This window comes from Anabrus simplex, chromosome 5, assembly GCF_040414725.1.
Source record: "Anabrus simplex isolate iqAnaSimp1 chromosome 5, ASM4041472v1, whole genome shotgun sequence".
Classification (NCBI taxonomy): domain Eukaryota; kingdom Metazoa; phylum Arthropoda; class Insecta; order Orthoptera; family Tettigoniidae; genus Anabrus; species Anabrus simplex.
In genome coordinates, this window is record NC_090269.1 from 136,746,539 (window position 1) to 136,766,015 (window position 19,477).

General features: G+C 38.4%; 1 protein-coding gene across 3 annotated transcripts in view; it reads left to right on the forward strand.

Moving 5' to 3' along the window:
• Window positions 1–19,477, forward strand: part of Cul1 (cullin 1) — a 294,055-nt gene that overhangs the window by 176,697 nt on the left and 97,881 nt on the right. The window lies entirely within an intron of this gene.

Genomic DNA, 19,477 nt, shown 5'->3' on the forward strand with positions numbered 1-19,477 from the left:
TGCCTGTAATTCATGTATCCAGAGGCTGAAAAAGTCCATTTTCCGGTCAAATGGCCCACGTAGGAATATTTCGGAATTACTGGAGAAGATAATTTTTTGTGTCCTTGTTACTATATTTGACAATCTGCTGTATTGTTATGAACAATGCATGAGATATGAGGTTGCACATTTTGAACACATGCTGTAGTAGTGCAGTTAGATATGTATTGCCATTGTCACCTTGCATGTTATAATCTCAATGTTCAGAGCACGTTTGTAATTCTAGTATTGTTTGTTTTGCCACAAACTGTAGTACTTCCTTTCTAATTTCGTATGCAGAATTTATCTTCCTTTCACAAGCTTCCCTATATGAATTATTCTATTACTCCTGAGGTCAAAATTCTTTTTATTGGTGTTTTACTCATTGGAGTTTACTTGTCAGCCTAAACCCAGTCAAATTATAATTCTTCAGTTTGCATCTCTCCATAAAATTCACTTCAGGCAACACTCCTGATATAAACAGATATTTTTACCTAATGCATGGATTTTCACAAAACCTTGTGGGAATGGCACCTACATCAAAGTAGAGATATTACAAACATTTTTTTCATGTACAATTAATAGTTTTTCCAAAAAAAATGTTTTTTAATTTTTGACATTTTTAATTTCTGTTTTTCATGAAATTAACATGTTAATGGAAATTTGTAATTAGGTACGTAATTTACTATACAAATTTTGCTTCATTTGGCAAAATATTACGGGAGAAAAATGGGATTTAAATGTAAAATTACAATTGGTGGGAAAATTAAAGCAAAGTTCAAGTGATGTTTTCTTCCTGATTCATTATCTAAAAATCACCAGAACCGTATGTTTTTCCTTCCTTTTCCTTCTTAGCATCTTCAGTACAAATACTGGTAAGTCTGGCAGTTGTCTCTTCTCCTTCTCCAAAGAACGGAAAATGATTCACCTGCATTTAGTTTTTCACAATGCAACTTTTCTTGGGTTATGGGAATAGTAGTTTCTGTCATGTCATGGCTGTTGGCTATAGGCTCCGTGCGTATAGCACTGTGCTGCTGTGGGTGGATACTACGAGAACTACTTAGAGGCATCTTCATCAACAGCTCATCATAAGCTGGAATATGTGTCACGTTTACATGCATTTATTCAATTATTTTTGTTCCGAGGTATCTGTGGAACAGCAGAGGTGAAAGAAGGTGCGGGGGTGAACAGGTCTCAGAATACGAAATTAAAGTTAAGATAAAATTTAACAAGGTTATATTTTCTTAGCAAAATCAAGAAATAACAAGAATGGCAGGTACAGAGTAGCAAGGTAACAAATGTACAATCACAGTATTCACAGGATTTGGGCTTCAAGCCCCGGACTCACAATTCTTGAGCAATTAGCCCAACTTTACCCAAAAAAACAAGATTCGACAAAGGGGCAGAAGACCCCAATCATGTTCAGAAGCACTTGCTTCCAATTACAAGGTAAAGCCTCCTCGAGGCACCCAAAATCAATTTCAAAAGAGCGATCCGCTCTCAAAGTTTAAGCCTAACAAAGGCCACACCAAACTCAACTTTCAAGCTGTCCTCCAAGGACATAGACACAGGGGTAAAAAGATACCCAACCTACTGAGGCCTATTAAGTGAAGAAACAGAAATATTACATGGCCTCGACAATACCAATTTGAGAGGAGGCGAAGCTGCACTCCTAATACATGTTGTTTAAAACCTACTTGGCACTAGGCCGTTAATGCAAGGGCTAATCCCATACTAAGGAGGTGACTTATATGAGAAGACAATTTACACTACGCTAGACAGGAAGAATCGGTTGAGAAAATAAGTTCACCTCGAAGCAAAATGAGTGGGAGCTCGAGAGGGTTAAGCACTCTCTATCCCAATTTGTAGTTAAAACAGAAAGAATTGATACCGAGTGTCTTTACATTTTAAAGGAAAGTTACATGGAAAAGGCTTCGGACCTGCCCCGAGAGTTAAACTGCTGAGCTAGCAAGAAAAGAAGTTATTAAAAGGCCATTACCTTGTGGTTGAACTGCTGCCCGAAGAAAGAGGCGCTTCCCGCCCCCTGCTACGTACTTTACACACTGAAAGATGTTACTGAAGTGGCGCGGAGACCCGAAAATCAGCAGTTTATATACCATCGTGGAACGTTCGAGGCGTTTCAGGAATGAGAACACCCTCCCACAAAAATTTTATTGGCTAACAATGAAAACCCCTACACAAGATGAAGAAGAAACACATTATTGGTGGAAAATTAATTACAGAAATTACTCATTGGTCGAATTCAAAGCTGGCGGAAAGAAAGGGTTAATATTGCCAACTTAACTGAAAGAAATTTAACAAAGAACAAACTTATGAATTCCAAATTTCTCCAAAAAACCCAGTTCTTTCACTTCGCACTAGGGTGCATAATTGTAGTTCTTCAATAGTGCCATCTGGAAGAGACTGTCCACACTTCTTACTACAGGCAAAACAAAAATACATCGAAAACGACCCAGTTCAGAACTTCAAAAGTTACAAGTAGTGACATCTTCTGAGAAACTTGAAAATTAACACAGTAGATAAAGTTCAGACTTCCTCCAGTAGAGGAGTTTCAACTGGCGCAAAGTTTGAATTAGCGGCGTGGAGGTGTACCACCCGGTACAATTTTACAGTGCTGTCTTCAGATGATTATATTTCAATGTCACAACGTTCCGACAGAATGATGTGCTTGTTCTTGGCTGCATTAATAAATACTGTAATACAGAGCTTTCATTCACGACCTCACGAAATGGATTTGAAAAGACTGTGGATCTTAGCGGTAAATCGCAGGAAGTGATTCAGGATTTGCACATTTATTTAATACACAACAAGTCTTTACACAATGTAAAGTTTAACAATTACAAACAAATTATTATAGCAACGTTAAATTTCAAAGTAAGCTATAAATAGACCATCTTTTTAAAGCACACACACACATCATACTGTAACAGATACATTGTATTCTATTAACATAGTCTTAATGATAGCCATAATAATAACAGCAACAACAATAATAATAATAATAACAACAATACTGAAGAAGTTGGATGTCGACACCAATACATACAAGACCCTGCAGAAGACGGTGGTCATTGCCATGACTGGAATTCTACGGAAATTTTTGGGTTCAAATTCTACGTAAAACTGTAGTGTAAATTAAGGTTTATTCTGCTTTGATTTCCTAAAATCTGTACAATTGCTTGAATATCATTACCACGAAAGTGTGCAAAATAAATAATGATAAGAAGAAGAAGAAAGAGAAGGATTATTATTATTATTATGATTATTATTATTATTATTATTATTATTATTATTATTATTATTATCACCAACTGCACCCAACCCTCAGCCTATTGAACTGCTATTGAAGCAATCTCTGTCTCAGTGTTGCCATATCAATTTTCTCTCACTCCTCAGTCACATAGATGAAGTTCGTTCGATAATATCAACCTGTAACATGCATATTATGTGTATTACTGAAACCTGGTTATCCGATAAAATTAGCTCTACCTTTGTAAATCTAGAAGGATATACTCTCTATCGGCATGATCGCACTGCCAGACACGGTGGTGGTGTAGCCGTATATTGTAGAGATGACATTAAATGTAGAATAATCAAATCATCATCTGGCATCTCTCCACATATGGAATGTATGTTTGCTGAGACCATAATTAACCGTCAAAAAGTATTGATAGGAGTTGTTATAAACCACCGAATGTTATTAATATATCTGACCTTGAATCTGACCTTCTCAAACTAGTACCAACCTACGAGCATATACTACTTCTTGGTGACTTTAACTCAAATATCTTAGCCCCGACTGGCAAATCAGAACGAATCAGCAACCTACTTACCTCCGTCGACATGACGATCTTACCGCTCGATGCAACTAATCATATTCATACACTTAGATATACAGTAGAACCTCGATAATTCAAAATCGGTTAATTCAAAATCCCGCCTAATTCGAAGAAGCTCTCGTTCCCGGAAACATGAGACAGTTTTGCATGTTATTTCAATTGCTTAATTCGAAATACGGATAATTCATAATTCGAAGTACAATGTCGACCCCATTACCGAAATTCAGACTTTTAATTCGAAACTGCCTTTACATTTTAAAACAATAGTATGTTACAGAGTAATTTCAACTCGAAATTTATCCGCTCCGCGTCATAATAGAACGCGCGTTCCGGAACGTGGAGGGGTAGCTTTCCTTACTTACACTCACTTTCGTGGGTCTACAGTGCGTTTTATGATTGCTAAGTTGAATGAAATCGGAATTTTTTTGTATTCCATCTTTTAAGGAACGCCGTAATATCACGCAACAGGCAGTGTGCGGGAAAACAGAATCCACGAACACTGGCGATGCCGACAGTTGACGAAAAAAAACGTGGCTCATATCATAAATTCGTAGGCACCGAACAATATTGTCAATCCCGGTGAAACTGCATTGCTTTATTTTAATGCGAGCCCAAACGGTCTTATGGTTTTAAAGGATAGGCCTATATTGAGAGCCGGGAAATCGTACAAGGGTGAGGGATGGGGGTCATAGTATTATAGTGTGTTGTAATGCACATGGACGCGAGATACTTTATGTCCTCGTCATAGGAAAGTTTGATAAGCTACAATGTTTTAAGGGCGTCGGGCACTTTCCATGCCAGTACAAAGCATCTAAAAATGCAAACAGTACAGAAATCCAAAAAACAATTCATTTGCCCAGGGGAACTGGCATAATTTATCCTCGTTTTTGAATTGTGCGATTTTTTCTTTCGTTGCGTGAGGTTATGTTTGTCAGTGATTTATCCAAGGGTATTATTTGAACACTGTAAATGCACCTTGTTGGATACATTTCGGAATTTTTTTTTTTCCATGGCATTTGAAAGGTTTAAACTGTGAATCGAGGTAATTGCAAGTATTAATGGGTCTTAGAATACTTTGTGACGCGGCAAGTGTTTACATTTCTGAAGTACGAAAGAAGTGCCATGGCGGGAAATCGTACAAGGATAGAGTCATAGGAAAGTTCTATTTTAAGAGCATCGGGTACTTTCTGTGTAAATACCAGGTATCTAAAATGTATACAGTTATAGTAATCTAATTAATAAAGCACTTGCACATGGGAGCCAGCATAGATTTCTCCTCGTCTTTGAATCGTGCCTTTTTTTTTTTCTTTCTTTCGTTGCGTGAGGTTATGTTTACCAGTGAGATATCAGAGTGCATTATTTGAATACTGTAAATGCACCTTCTTGGATACATTTTGGAAATAGTTCTTTTTTCATGGCATTTGAAAGGTATAAACTGTGAATCAAGGTTAACTGCATGCAGTAACGGGCGTTAGAATATTTGGTAACGCGGCAAGGGTTGGTACTTCTGAATTGCGAATTGGCGGTTAATTCGAAATCACGTTATTCGAAGTCCGATTTTTTAGTCCCAACGAATTCGAATTAACGAGGTTTTACTGTACAACTCATACTGGAATTGACCTCCTAGTTACAAGTAACCCGCATAAAGTTCTTAAGTACGGTCATTTTCCTGTATCTGGCGCTACTCTCTACGTGTACCAAAATACAAAGCTAAATACATTAGTTATAGGGATCTGAAAAATATCGATCTACAACTCCAAAATGATGCGTACAGTTTACCTTGGGAAGATATAAAGCAGTTGCAGGACACAGAAATGAAAGTGAGAAGATTTAACTGTCTACTCATAGGACTGTATGACAAACATGCTCCAGTTAGGCAAGCTAGAGTCACTTGCTCGCATGCACCTTGGTTAACAAGCGATATAAAAGCAACAATGGCTCTCCGTGACGCAATGTTCCGCCGATACAAGGAAACAAATAATGAACTAGATTTCGAACAGTATCACCGAGCTCGATAGCTGCAGTCGCTGAAGTGCGGCCAGTATCCAGTATTCGGGAGATAGTAGGTTCGAACCCCACTGTCGGCAGCCCTGAAAATGGTTTTCCGTGGTTTCCCATTTTCACTCCAGGCAAATGCTGGGGCTGTACCTTAATTAAGGCCAAGTCCGCTTCCTTCCCACTCCTAGATCTCTCCTGTCCCATCGTCGCCGTAAGACCTATCTGTGTCAGTGCGACGTAAAACAACTAGCAAAAAAAAAAAAAAAATCTAACAGTATCGTCTTTTACGTAACAGAACAAAGCAATTAATTCGCAATAGCAAATTTAATCGCATTAAAAATGTAACAAGGAACTTACATGCACGTGAAACCTGGAACGAACTTCGAGCTATGGGAGTTGGAAAATGCAAAGAGCCACATATGCCAACTATATCTCTCGATACACTTAACTCTCACTTCGTAACTAACCCAGTAAAGGAATCTCAACCTCAAAATCATATCAATCTCAAGCAAAGAATCAGTGACCGTACAGAAAACGAAAATAATTTATCTTTGAACCCTGTCAGTGTAAATGATGTAAAGCGTATTTTGAATTCAGTTAAATCACAAGCTAAAGGAGCAGATAACATCCCAATAGGCTATATAAAAAACTTAAACGTCCCTTACTAACACATTCTAATTTTAATTATGAAATGTTTTATGCTTTTTCACCTAAGCTTTAAGCAACATGTTCTGTAAGTTTTTAATGACATAAATTTAGCCAAAGGCTAAATAATAAAAAAGTATCGATCAGGTGGAACCTTTTACTTAATTGTTATCTTGATTACAGCATCGATACGGAATGAAGTGGATAGTATCTAATAGCTCTATTTGAAGACTGAACGAGTTTCGTCAAATGTTCGTACTTGCAAAACGTCTACATTATGTCCAGGGTTAGATGTTTATTTTTTTACTTTTTTCGAGTGTGTCGCCAAACAGGTTTTCAGCATTTCCCTCAGGGCACTGTATAGTCACTGGGCTTTCAGGCAGGAATCGAAACTGCTTCTCCATAACCTTTACCACTTGTCTGTCGGGTGAGGCCCGACATTACCATATTCCCGTTCCGGTCGCATGTCGGGGGGAGACCCGATATGGCATTTTATCGCCCACCACTCGTCTGCCGTCTCTTAGCCGATAAAATACATGATGATATACTGTACTGCCATCTTTTGGTTCCGCGTGGAACTTTGTAGAATCCAGATACTATTTGACAGTCAGTCAAAAATCTATTATTTAGATGGCAGTGTAGCCGTCAGCTGTAGCTGTACACTCATGCACATGAAAGCTTGAGCGATAGTAAACAAAGATGATCGCCATGTGCTCTTTAGTCATATATATGTTGTATATGTCAGGCATCACACAAAACCACAGTATTTTCGCACCTCTGCTCCTAATGAATATATCTAATAGCATTTCACGGTGCCTAAAAGTGAACTGACCTGACGATAGTCTGTTTGTGTACCATAACCCAACATGTACCTGATGCTGACGGTTGGCACAATTATAAATCAACAGATTCAGATTTCAACAAATTTCCGTTTACAGTGGTTTCAGCTTACAAACTACCGCGAGGTATGAAAACAGAGACTGAATAGAGTTTTTCAATTGCTTTGTAGCGATAATTTGTACCTAAATTATTAACGAAAACAATCGGTGTGCGATAACGGTAACAGTGCAAAATAATTCCTCTTAAATTCCACATATTGCTTTTATTTGCTCCAGTATAGTTTGCTGTAAACATGTATAGCCTAACTACATAATTTAAAAGCAAGTGCTATCTCCAGAATCGTGAAAGATTAATACAGGTCATATAAGATAAAAATGTACATTTAAAATACGAGTAGTAGAGGCAACACAGAGAACTTTAATTCGAAGGGTAAGAGTTAAGTAACACAAATTTAGTATTTTAATGTTATCGTATATGATAACGGTATGTTATCGAGACCAGAACGGATGTTGCAACTTACATACTGTACATAAAGCCATGGGAGGTTTTGGGATTGCCTATTACTGTTTTCGTCCTAATATAAGACTGGGAATTTCACTTTTTTGTGTTAAAATGATATAAAAGCCGCAGTCGTTTTACATTTTAAAACTTTGTATCATTTCGCACTCGTACCGGCTTGTACAGCGAGCGCGCTTTCCAGCTGAGCTCAAGGTCGCAAATAATCGTAATTTCGGATGTGTTAATAATATATTTTCTCTTTCCAATTTGATTGTGATTAGTGACGGACAGAACTAAATATAATGCATTCGAGAACTTGAGGATTGATACTTTCGAAACCATATTCTCGCGTTCAACATAACCTTTAAAAGTCGATGTAGGCCTAATTTACGTGGTACAAGATTTCCATAAACTGACTAGAAACAGTATACCGGTGATCAAATTGCAATGGAAGATTAAAAAAAAAAATAGCCATCATGTTGGACGCTTTTGTATCTGATGTGCGTTATTTTATTAGATTAGAGAATGAAAAACTACTTGTGGTCGATTGTTCTTTGGCTTGGCGTTGCGGGTATTAGATTTATTAGATTTAAGAAGAGTTTGGCTGATCAAAGTTGCTGAACTGAAAGAAGTTTTCAGAGGAAACTGACGAAGTTTTCCTGTTTTTTTTTTTGTATTAAAAACTTCATTTTTTGTCCGTATTGACTCAAGATTTTACAATGCTTAGTAAAGCTAAAGGTTCCACCTATTCAATACGTTATCGTAATGGTCTATTTAGAACATCACATATTTATTTAACTTATCATAAAATACATCTTTGGTACCGGTTTCGGCAATCCACTATGCCATCATCAGCCATAGAGTTTTTTATAGCAAGGAACATTCAAAAATTTAAAAATATGCAATAGAAAGTCCTATTCTAGCTATATTTTTAATGTTTTTCATGTAAGAATAGGACTTGCTATTGCATATTTTTAAATTTTTGAATGTTCCTTGCTATAAAATACTCAATGGCTGATGATGGCATAGTGGATTACCGAAACCGGTACCAAAGATGTATTTTATGATAAGTTAAATAAATATGTGATGTTCTAAATAGACCATTACGATAATGTCTTGAATAGGTGGAACCTTTAGCTTTACTAAGCATTGTAAAATAATAAGAAGTTTTCCTGGTAAAACTGAATGTAAAATTTCAAGATTTTTAAGTCGCGTACCGGTAATTAACGTTTAAACCCAGCCCCGCGGTCTAACTTGCCTGCCTCTCACCCGGAAGGCCCAGGTTCGATTACTGGCCAAGTTAGGCAATTTTTTCTGGATATTAGGGCTGGTTCCAGGTTGTCATTCTACAATTACCTTTAATTGAGGAGCTACTTAATGGTGATATGGCGACCCCGGTCTGGAAAGCTAGGAATAACGGCCGAGAGGATTCGTCACACTGACCATGCGTCACCTCGTAATCTGCAGGCCTTCGGATAGAGGGTGGCCGCCTGGTAGGCGGAAGGCCCATTGGGGCTGTAGTTTGGTTTGGTTTAGGGGCATTTGTAAGATTATAAATATTTCATTTTTGTGATGTTTAGCCAAATTGTTGATGGTTCATTCGTTCCCGGATTTTCTGTTTTCTCGTGTTGTACGTTTTTTCGTGGTCCCTCCAAAAACGCAGAATCGAGGTTCCACTGTATAAGTCTGGGAATTTCACGTATTTTGTGTTAAAATGTTATAGAAACCACAGTCGTTTTATTTGTGCACGTTACATTTTAAAACTTTGTATCATTTCGTCGCACTCATACCGACTTGTACAGCGAGCGCGCTTTCCAGCTGAGCTCAAGGTCGCGAATAACCGTAATTTCGGCAGTGTTAATGATATTTTTTTTCTTTTTTCCAATTTGATTGAGATTAGTGACGGGCAGAATTGAATATATTGCATTCAAAATTCGATACATTTGAAAACATATTACAGAGTTCGACATAACCTTTAAAAGTCGGTGTAGGCCTAATTTACGCGGTTCAAGATTTCCATAAACTGACTACAAACAGTATACCGGTGACCAAATTACAATGGAAGATTAAAAAATAAGTGATTTCACCATCATACTCGGCGCTTTTGTATCTAATGTGCTTTATTTTATTAGATTAGAGAATGAAAAACGACTTGTGGTCAATTGTTGTTTGGCTTGGCGTTAAGGGTATTAGATTTTTTGAAGAGTTTGGCTGATCGAAGTTGCTGAACTGAAAGAACCGGTAAAACTGAATGTAAGGTTTTGAAATTTTAAGTTGCGTACCAGTAATTTATGTTTGAAGCTGGTCCCTCGGTCTAACTTGCCTGCCTCTCACCCTCAAAGCCCGGGTTCAATTCCCGGCCAGGTCAGAAGACCCATTGAGGCTGTAGTTTGGTTTGGTTTAGGGGTGTTTGTAAGATTATAAGTATACATAGGTATTTCAATTTTGTGATGTTTAGCCAAATCGTTGATAGTTCATTCCTTCCTGGATTTTTCGTTTTCCCGCGTTGTACTTTTTTTTTCGTGGTCCCTCCAAAAACGGCGAATCAAGGTTCCACTGTAATACCATTTAGTTATCATGATTTTTGCTTTGGTAGGTACTTTCCTATTTCTAATTATGTCTGAAACCCAGTAGTAAAAAATGTTGAACCATTTCCTATCCTCTCCGAATTTTCTTGCTTATACAGTAGAACCTCGATAATTCGAAATCGGTTAATTCAAAATCCCGCCTAATTCGAAGAAGCTCTTGTTCCCGGAAACATGAGATACAGTTTTGCATGTTATTTCAATTGTTTAATTCAAAATACGGATAATTCGTAATTCGAAGTACAATGTCGGCCCCATTACCGAAATTCAGACTTTTAATTCGTAACTACCTTTACATTTTAAAACAATAGTACGTTACAGAGTAATTTCAACTCGAAATTTATCCGCTGCGCGTCATAATAGAACGCGCGTTCCGGAACGTGGAGGGGTAGCTTTCCGCACTTACACTCACTTTCGTGGGTCTACAGTGCGCTTCATGATTGCTAAGTTGAATGAAATCGGAATTCTTTTGTATTCAACCTTTTAAGGAACGCCGTAATATCACGCAACATTCGTCAGCATCACGTAATTCGATTGCAGAAGGAAAATGCATATTTGCTTTCCCAAATTGGCAATGCAGATCAGATGCTGGTCTACTTTGAAATGCCAGTGGACAGGACTGTGAATGTTACGGGTGCGAAAACTGTTACCATTAGAACAGGTGGTAATGAAAAACAACGGTGAACGGTAATGTTATGTATTCTCGCTGACGGAACCAAATTGCCGCCATACATTGTTCTCAAGTGAAAGACGCTCCTAAAAATCTACCCACTGGTGTTATCGTCAGATCTCTGAACTCCGGCTGGATGGACGGTTCACTTGTGGAAGACTGGGTAAAGTGTGTCTGGCAACGTTGCTCTGGTGCATTATTGGGACAAAAGAGCTTGCTTGTTCTCAACAGTTACCGCGGCCACACAACAGACGCTGTGAAGAAACATATCAAGGATGGGAAAACCGACCTAGCAGTCATTCCGGGCGGGATGACTTCTATGCTACAGCCACTGGATGTCTGCGTGAACCATCCATTTAAAGCAGCCTTGAAACATCTGTATACAGAATGGATTGCAGCTGATAATCACACGCCAACTGGTCGCATTCAGCGCCCGGAAGTTCAGCTGCTGTGTTCGTGGATTTTGACGGCATGTAATCATATCCCTGGGGACCTCATACAGAAGAGCTTCAGGAAATGTAGCATTTCTTAAGCAGACCCTACACGGTCAATAAAACTGTCAGTACCAAAAAATAAGGACAGTAATACTGATCGTGTGTGGATTGGAATGATGGAATGAAGGTCAGTACTGAAGCAGATCCGGATTTCCTGATCTGCGAGCGTCAGTACTGTAGAGTGGTGGGGATACTGACAGTTATACTGACCGTGTGAGTGCGCTCGTCATAATTTCTGTCAGTATTAACGGAGCAACGATGGACGACAAATGCGTTTCTCATCAAGGCCAAGTAGAGGTGCTTGTGGAACCGCCAATTAGGCCTATTGCAAAAGTTTATCGAGCTTTATGAAACACTGTCAGAATAAACGTAACACAATACTTCACACGTTTCCACAACTGCTGTACTGATGGAAACTGGTGACATTATAGCGGAAAACTTTAAATCTTCAAAATTTCTACTAGTTGCAAGATACCTCAGTGTCGCCGCTAATCTCTCTGCCACCGATAAACAGGTCCAAATGTTTGTATTTTGCCTTATTAGAAAATGCTCTACCATTCCTAGCAATTTCGCAAAAGTACCCTCACTCATTCGGAGATAGTTCTGATAATCTTCTGCTTCGTTATATTGTATTTCCCTCAACAACTTCATATGAGAATGCTCTTCTCTATTCCTAAGCCAATCTTTAACCCATCATTTACGTTTCACACTGCGTTTCATGCAGAGTGCTAATATGATAGCTACATATACCCGTTATTTACGATCCATTTTGATAGAATACCGCAATTGCATGTTATAAATCTCATTCCGTACTGACGGTTATTGACTTTTTATTTGTAAAGTGAGAATACTGCAATGGTAAGCAAGTGCTCTAGTACTGACCAAAATATTGACAGCAATAATGATCATGTAATGTTGATGCGTACTCTCAGTATTATTGACCGTGTAGGGTCTGCTTAATACTATAGATGGCAGCGATGACATTTTGTGGGAAGGTGATGGTGATGCAAGTTCCGAAGTTGGTACTGATGATGATGATGATGATGATGGATGAATGAATGAATGAATGAATGAATGAATGAACTCGTTGGATATCATTCTGGAAATGTTTCTGTACTTTATTTGTATTTTCTAATCATTTGATTGATGTGTGTTAGTAAAGATTGTAAATAATTTTGACTTCACTTTTTTTAAAAAATTTTGTTCCTTCAAAATAAGGGTACGGGTCTTATTCGGTGGCGGGTGGTATTCGAGATTATACGGTATTCTATTGCAAAACATAATCCACATTAAGTACTTTGTTGGCCAGTTCTTTAGCCACTATTATTGCAACACCATTTATTCTTTTGTCTCTTCCTGACCACCACATTTTATATTCCCTCTCTAGCACCTTGCTACCACTCCCTTTTTCTTATTTCACTTATAGTCCCATTATCGGTATGCTTTTCTCTGTCATTATTCGTGCGATTTCTTGAATTCTTGCATCCTTTTGTAAGGACACTACATTAGTAGTCCCAATTCTTATATTTTTCATTGAACAGATTTTTCTATCATCAGAGCCATTTTGGCCATCATACCTGACAGATCTGCACAAAGGCTTTGTCACTTTTGGTATTGGTTTTACATTTGATCCAAGGCTCGTTTGTTGAATGCGATGTTAATACGGTACCACTGGCTTTCTAGGCCTATCATGGATATTTGCATTAATATTTTGTTATGCACTAGCTGGTTGCCTAACATGCATTTCCTCACGTCAATAAAGTTTATAGTTTACCCGCCTATACTCGGGAAACTAATTGCAGTGGTTGGTTACGTACTGGGTGATGTGGTCACTACATCCCTACGCCATTGATACGCAACTACAAGAGGTTGCTTGCGCGCGTACTTCGTAAAAGTAAACAGACTGGCTATCACCACAGAACTCACAAAAAAGATAAAACATACAAGAATATCAAAACGTAAGTTATTGGCGCTATTGTTGTACCATCAGGAATACCAATACAAGCATAAAATGTTGCTCAGTGACAGTCGAGTACTGAAATATTAGCCCGTAACCAGCTTTATAAATTAATTCAGAAGTATGGGAGATCTTACAGCTGTATTCTGTATAAATATATCGGGAGAGTGGGGTGGGGTGGGACTGTTGGCCCATCCCATGGATGCGTAATTGCAAAGAACAAGCATATTTGATTTAATGGAAACATGACAGTGACATCATCACCTAACAAAGCATTTCAGCAGATGCCACGCCAATTACTGCTGTGTGCAGACTGGCAAACAAAGCATTATTAAAGTGATAAATTGTTTGAATTCAATGGAATAACTTTGTAACAAGAAAGAAGAAACTCAATACTTTCAGTTTCAGTCATAAAAGAAATTCACTTGAATGACCAAAATGTTGATTTTTATCTCCAGATCACCTTAAAACTGTTCTCTAATATACTGGCTTTCAAAAAAAAAAATTAATTGACAGAGTGCCTATAAGAATATGTAGTCTACAAACATTAACAAGTAATTAAAAGGTTATGCAGAAATTTTCTAATCAGTAATATGTTGCTGATACATCCTATGTATATTTCCATTAATTGGAACAAATATTAAAGAAAAGTAAAAAAGAATTTGTGAAGTTCAAAACTATTTTTTCCCCCACTTCCAGTCTTACAATGTTGAGGCCGAATTTCTTTTCTTATTTCCTCCAGATGTATACATATCTTGTGTCATTCTCCAAACATTGAGTATTCATCGAACATTGTATATTACCACTGGTCCCATCTCTATGCACTGTGCACTCTCTGTGCTCCCTATACAAGTTCATCCATGCATTTTAATGGGGCACTGTCATCGGATGCTCCGAATAAGTTCCTGTAGTTATATCCTTTGCTACTCTGGCTCTGACACCGGGTGCATAGCACTATGTAATGGTTTGAGCATGGATGTACACCTAACACTTCCTGTACCAAGCGTCCTTAAAAATGCTGGTCTTTGATGGTGTTGTACAGTTGCATTTTTTAAAAAAGCCCTAGCGCATGGTATTGTATGTTCCTTGCATTTAATATTTCATCAGATTTAATTGTAATTATCAAAATGTAATTTGCTTCCCGTGGAGATAACAAACCCTGTGGATACCCACACCAAACATATCTGTAACTTCAGTTGTTTCTGAGAAAAGTGTACCTGAGAGGGACTTGCACAATACCATGCACATATTCTTTTTTATTTTGAGTGGCTGTACCTATCTGGAAAGTTTGTTGGCAACATTTTTTGTCTAGAGGGGACGTTGGCAGCAGTTTTTGTACATTTTGAGCAGGTGTGTCATATTGTGTACATGCAGAATGGCTTTACTTCAAATCTTGCTTCATGTCTTTTTGTTGCCCTGCTGCTTGCAGCAAATTGTAGGCATACTATAGACCAGAGTCATATAATGTGATGTCATTGTGTCAATCTTATTTTGCTGCAACTCTAAAACTGTAAAATTCTGTGATAACTGGATCTTCTATCCCATTTCTGAAGTATTCAGTTGATGAAGAAATGTAATTGTCAAAGAATCTCATCCTTATAGAGGCATATTAAACACACTCAGCTAAAGCTTGTACAAGCATAATCTTGTTGGGATATTGTTCCATTTTGATGTTCAGTACATGTCGTCGTAGCATCACCTGAACTTCCATTGTTACCAGCTTTTAATATCCTTTGTTGCAGACTGATGCTGATGCTACTAGAAGGCCTCTGACAATGACCAGTATTGACTGGGTTAAATCCAATGAGATAGGTTTTAAACATGCCCTTACTCCTTTTCTGATTTCTAGTGTTGTGCAGTCAAGATTATGATTCTGTACAGAAGAATTTCATATTGTTATTTTGCAAATTGATATTAAGTGGTACTGGGAGGCCATGCCTTCTTTCTCTTCTGTCACCCTAGACCAGGGAACTTATGGTTTGGGCAGTGGACCATTGACTTCCATTCCATTCTCTCCTGCCACCACTCGTTTCCACCTCTGCTTGTCATCTTCGAATATTCTCCCCAGTCTGGACCTCTCATCTGTTTCTTGGTCTTTCTCTTGGTCTCTTCTCATAGCTGCTCCTGAACCTACCCTTGGAATTTTGTCTGCTTTCAATCTTGTGGCATGCCCAAACCACCGAAGGTGAGCCTACCGTATCTGAACTCCTCATTTCTGATTTTATCCTGTCTTGTTTTACCTTTCATACTTCCGAGGACTTCATTTCCAATACCTTTATTCTACTCTCCTCCCATATTTGCTGGTTTCAACACGATACCAAAGAAATCTTGTTAGATCTTTGTCATCTAGGGTCAGTTGTAAAAAATACTTAAGAAATTCATATTATAAACACACAGTGTACATTATCAAGATCATCATTTTCCAGTTCCAATTTTCCAGGTGTGGTTTACATGCGCTCGCCACATCTTCCTGTCATAGTTTCGGTTCCTCTATGTTCTCTATATACTCCCAGTTGGTATTCCATTTGCTGATATCTGATTTCACTGTCTCTATCCATCGATTCCTTGGTCCCCCAAATTCATCCAGGTACCCTTTGGTAAATGGAGGCATCAGATCGTTAGTTGTCATCAGGTCTTCTGCTAGCTGGTATACAAGTCGATTTGGTGAAAACTTCGAGATGCAGAGTGCATTTTTTATGTAGATTATCTGACTTAGTTTTCAAATTTCTGTATGAAAAGTCCGGCTGTAACATCTCAATTGCATACAATACTATTGGTGCAACTTTCAGCTTGAATAATGACATTTCCCATCGTCGCCATAAGACATATCTGTGTCGATGCGACGTAAAGCCAATAGGAAAAAAAAATATAGTAATAAATGACATTGAAAGTGATCTGAGGTTGCAAATCTCCATTGTAGCCGTCATCGTAGCCACTCTTCTATCTTCAGTGTACCTTGTGAAAGTGAATCCAGTGACCTATAGAATCACGCCTAGATATTTGAAAGATTTGACTATTTCAGTTGTTTGGTTTCCACAGGTAAATGTATCCGTTCATGACAGTTTCCCTCCTTTCCGGAACTTCATGATGTTCATCTTACTGTGGTTTATATGAATTTCATTCTTCTGAGACAATTCCATTAGTCTATAGAGTTTAATAGACTGTAGTGAGGTCTTGCTGTTGCTCAGTTTAACTATATGTTCTGCATATAATTACATATTCACATCTCCAGTTACTACCTTTTTTAGTACATCATGTGTGACTGTGTTAAACATCATGGCGCTCAGGGGATCACCTTGTAGTACGCCATTCGTTTGTATGATGTCTCTTGACTGAAGAAGACCATTACGGATGTTATTAACTTGAGGAAATGATATTCTGGTCCTTGAGCTGCTTCGAGCTTCTGGGTGAGGATGTTTTCAGTTTATCCCATGAATACAGCGAAAGCGTGTCCTTTTGGTTTCCTGATTGAATCTCCAATGTACTATAGTACACAGTGTACTGTTTGTACTGCAGATCTCCCTGGTATGAATCCATCTTACTCCATTGGCATGGTTTCCATCAGCTGGTCAAAAGGCGGACACATTCTAGCGAAATCCATCTGTATAAGTTTTTTTGTTAGGGGCTTTACGTCGCACCGACACGGATAGGTCTTATGGCGACGATGGGATAGGAAAGGCCTAGGAGTTGAAAGGAAGCGGCCGTGGCCTTAATTAAGGTACAGTCCCAGCATTTGCCTGGTGTGAAAATGGGAAACCACGGAAAACCATTTTCAGGGCTGCCGATAGTGGGATTCGAACCTACTATCTCCCGGATGCAAGCTCACAGCCGCGCGCCTCTACGCGCACGGCCAACTCGCCCGGTCTGTATAAGTTAGGAGACCTCTGAAGTCCTTTACCTTTATCATTGATCTTCTCCAGGCATTAGGAATTGTTTGGAGTTCCATACATTTGTTATAGTGCTGTCCATGTGCTGTTGTACGGGAGGGCTGCCTAGATTAGTTCAGTTATGATATTATCTGGACCAGCAGTCCTACTGGATTTGCTTTTCTGTAAAACTGACCCTACTTCTGCTACTGTCATAGACAATTGCACATCAATGCAATCAATACTGGAGTAAAGTTGCAAAATTTCAGACAGCATGTTTTGTCCCACCTCGAGTCTTCCACATTTTGTACGTGTTTCCAGGATCCAAGCAATTTTAGTAATTTTCAAAAACTTTGTACTTTTTACCTACTGAAGGGATTGCAACTTGTGTGTGATACATCATCTGAAAGGTACAGTCATCTCTCTTTACATCCCACTTACAACATTCAAGTATTCTGAATAGTGCATGGATATTGCTATGTTCTGTATCTCTATGTAAACTGTAAAAAATAGTCATTTCAACCTATTTGTTTCTCTCATCATTTTCATTTCCCTTTTTCCATCTCCTGCCAGGTCGGGGTGTTAATGGCACTTCTCCTCCGTTGCCTCTCCTTACACCACTCCTCTTCAGTAATTGTATTCCAGTCCAGTCTTCTTTTTTCTTATACTGTTCTTGGCAGAGTCCATCCATCTTGCTCTAGGCCTCCCTCTTGCCCTCTTTCCTTCCATCTTAGCCTCCAACACATTTTGTATAGTACATCTTGTACATTATCTCTTCACATTGCATAGGAACTTGTCTGTTCCACACCAGGTTCCTTACATTCTGGTACAACGTATTTCCTGGTTGTACCCTTCTGCTGATCTCCTTATCCAATCTTGCATCTTGCATTATTTTACTTCCCAAATATTTGAAGTATTCAACAACCTCAAGGTTTTATCCCATGATACTAACAATTCCTTTTCCTTCTATTTCTCCTCTTGTCATCACCACTGTTTTGCTCTTCTCCACACTGATTTTCATACCATATTTTGCAGAATTGTCATTTGAAGTCTCTGGTTGGATTTGCACATCTGTATTGTTGATTCCCCAGATCACTATGTCATCTGCAATCAACATTTTCATATACCCTCGATATCTTGCCTTTGTTTCCTTATGAATTTCATCCATAACCATTATAAACATAAGTGGAGACAATGCACTTCCATTTCTTAGTCCAGCTTGGTTTCTAAGCCAGTCTGTTCTTCCCACTGGAGTCTGGACTCAGCTGAAATAATCCTTATACGTTGTTTTCTCACCAGTTCCCTCGATTGCCTTCCACATCTTTTCTTTCCAGGGATTCCCACACCTTTTCTCTACTAACACTATTGTATGCCTTCTCTAGATCAAGGAATACCGTCGCCAGATCTTTTCCGCATTCCCACTGTTTTTCCATCAGTAATCTCATGGTGAATATAGGGTCTATCGTTGACCTTCCCTGTCGAAATCCATACTGCTCTTGTTCTAAATTTGTTTCCACCCTTCCTTTCATCTTCCTTTCTATTATTCTCTCCAATATTTTGGCTACTTATTACAGCAGAGTAATTCTTCGATAATTGCTATATACCTTCCTGTCACCTTTCTGAAATACTGGTATTATTACACCTTCACACCATTCATCAAGTACTTTCTTTTTCCTCCATATACACCTTAGCAGCTTTTATAACCAATAGAGACCAATAGGTCCTGCCACCTTTTATCGTTTCCACACATATTTCATCCATCCCTGCTGCTTTTCCTATTTTAATTTGACAGCCATTTCCACTTCTGCCATTGTAATATCACTCTCCTTTTCTGGATCATCATTTACCACTTCACTCTCTTCATCATCATTTCTTACATTCAGGAGTTTATCAAAGTAATCTTTCCCCCTATTCTATATCTCCTATGGGTCTGTTATATTATATTTCCACTCTCTTCCTTCACTTGTTTTGCAAAGATTGTTTCTCTCTTATTTTTTATCAAACCGTACATCTTTCTTCCACCATTTACATCCTCTTTCAACTGTT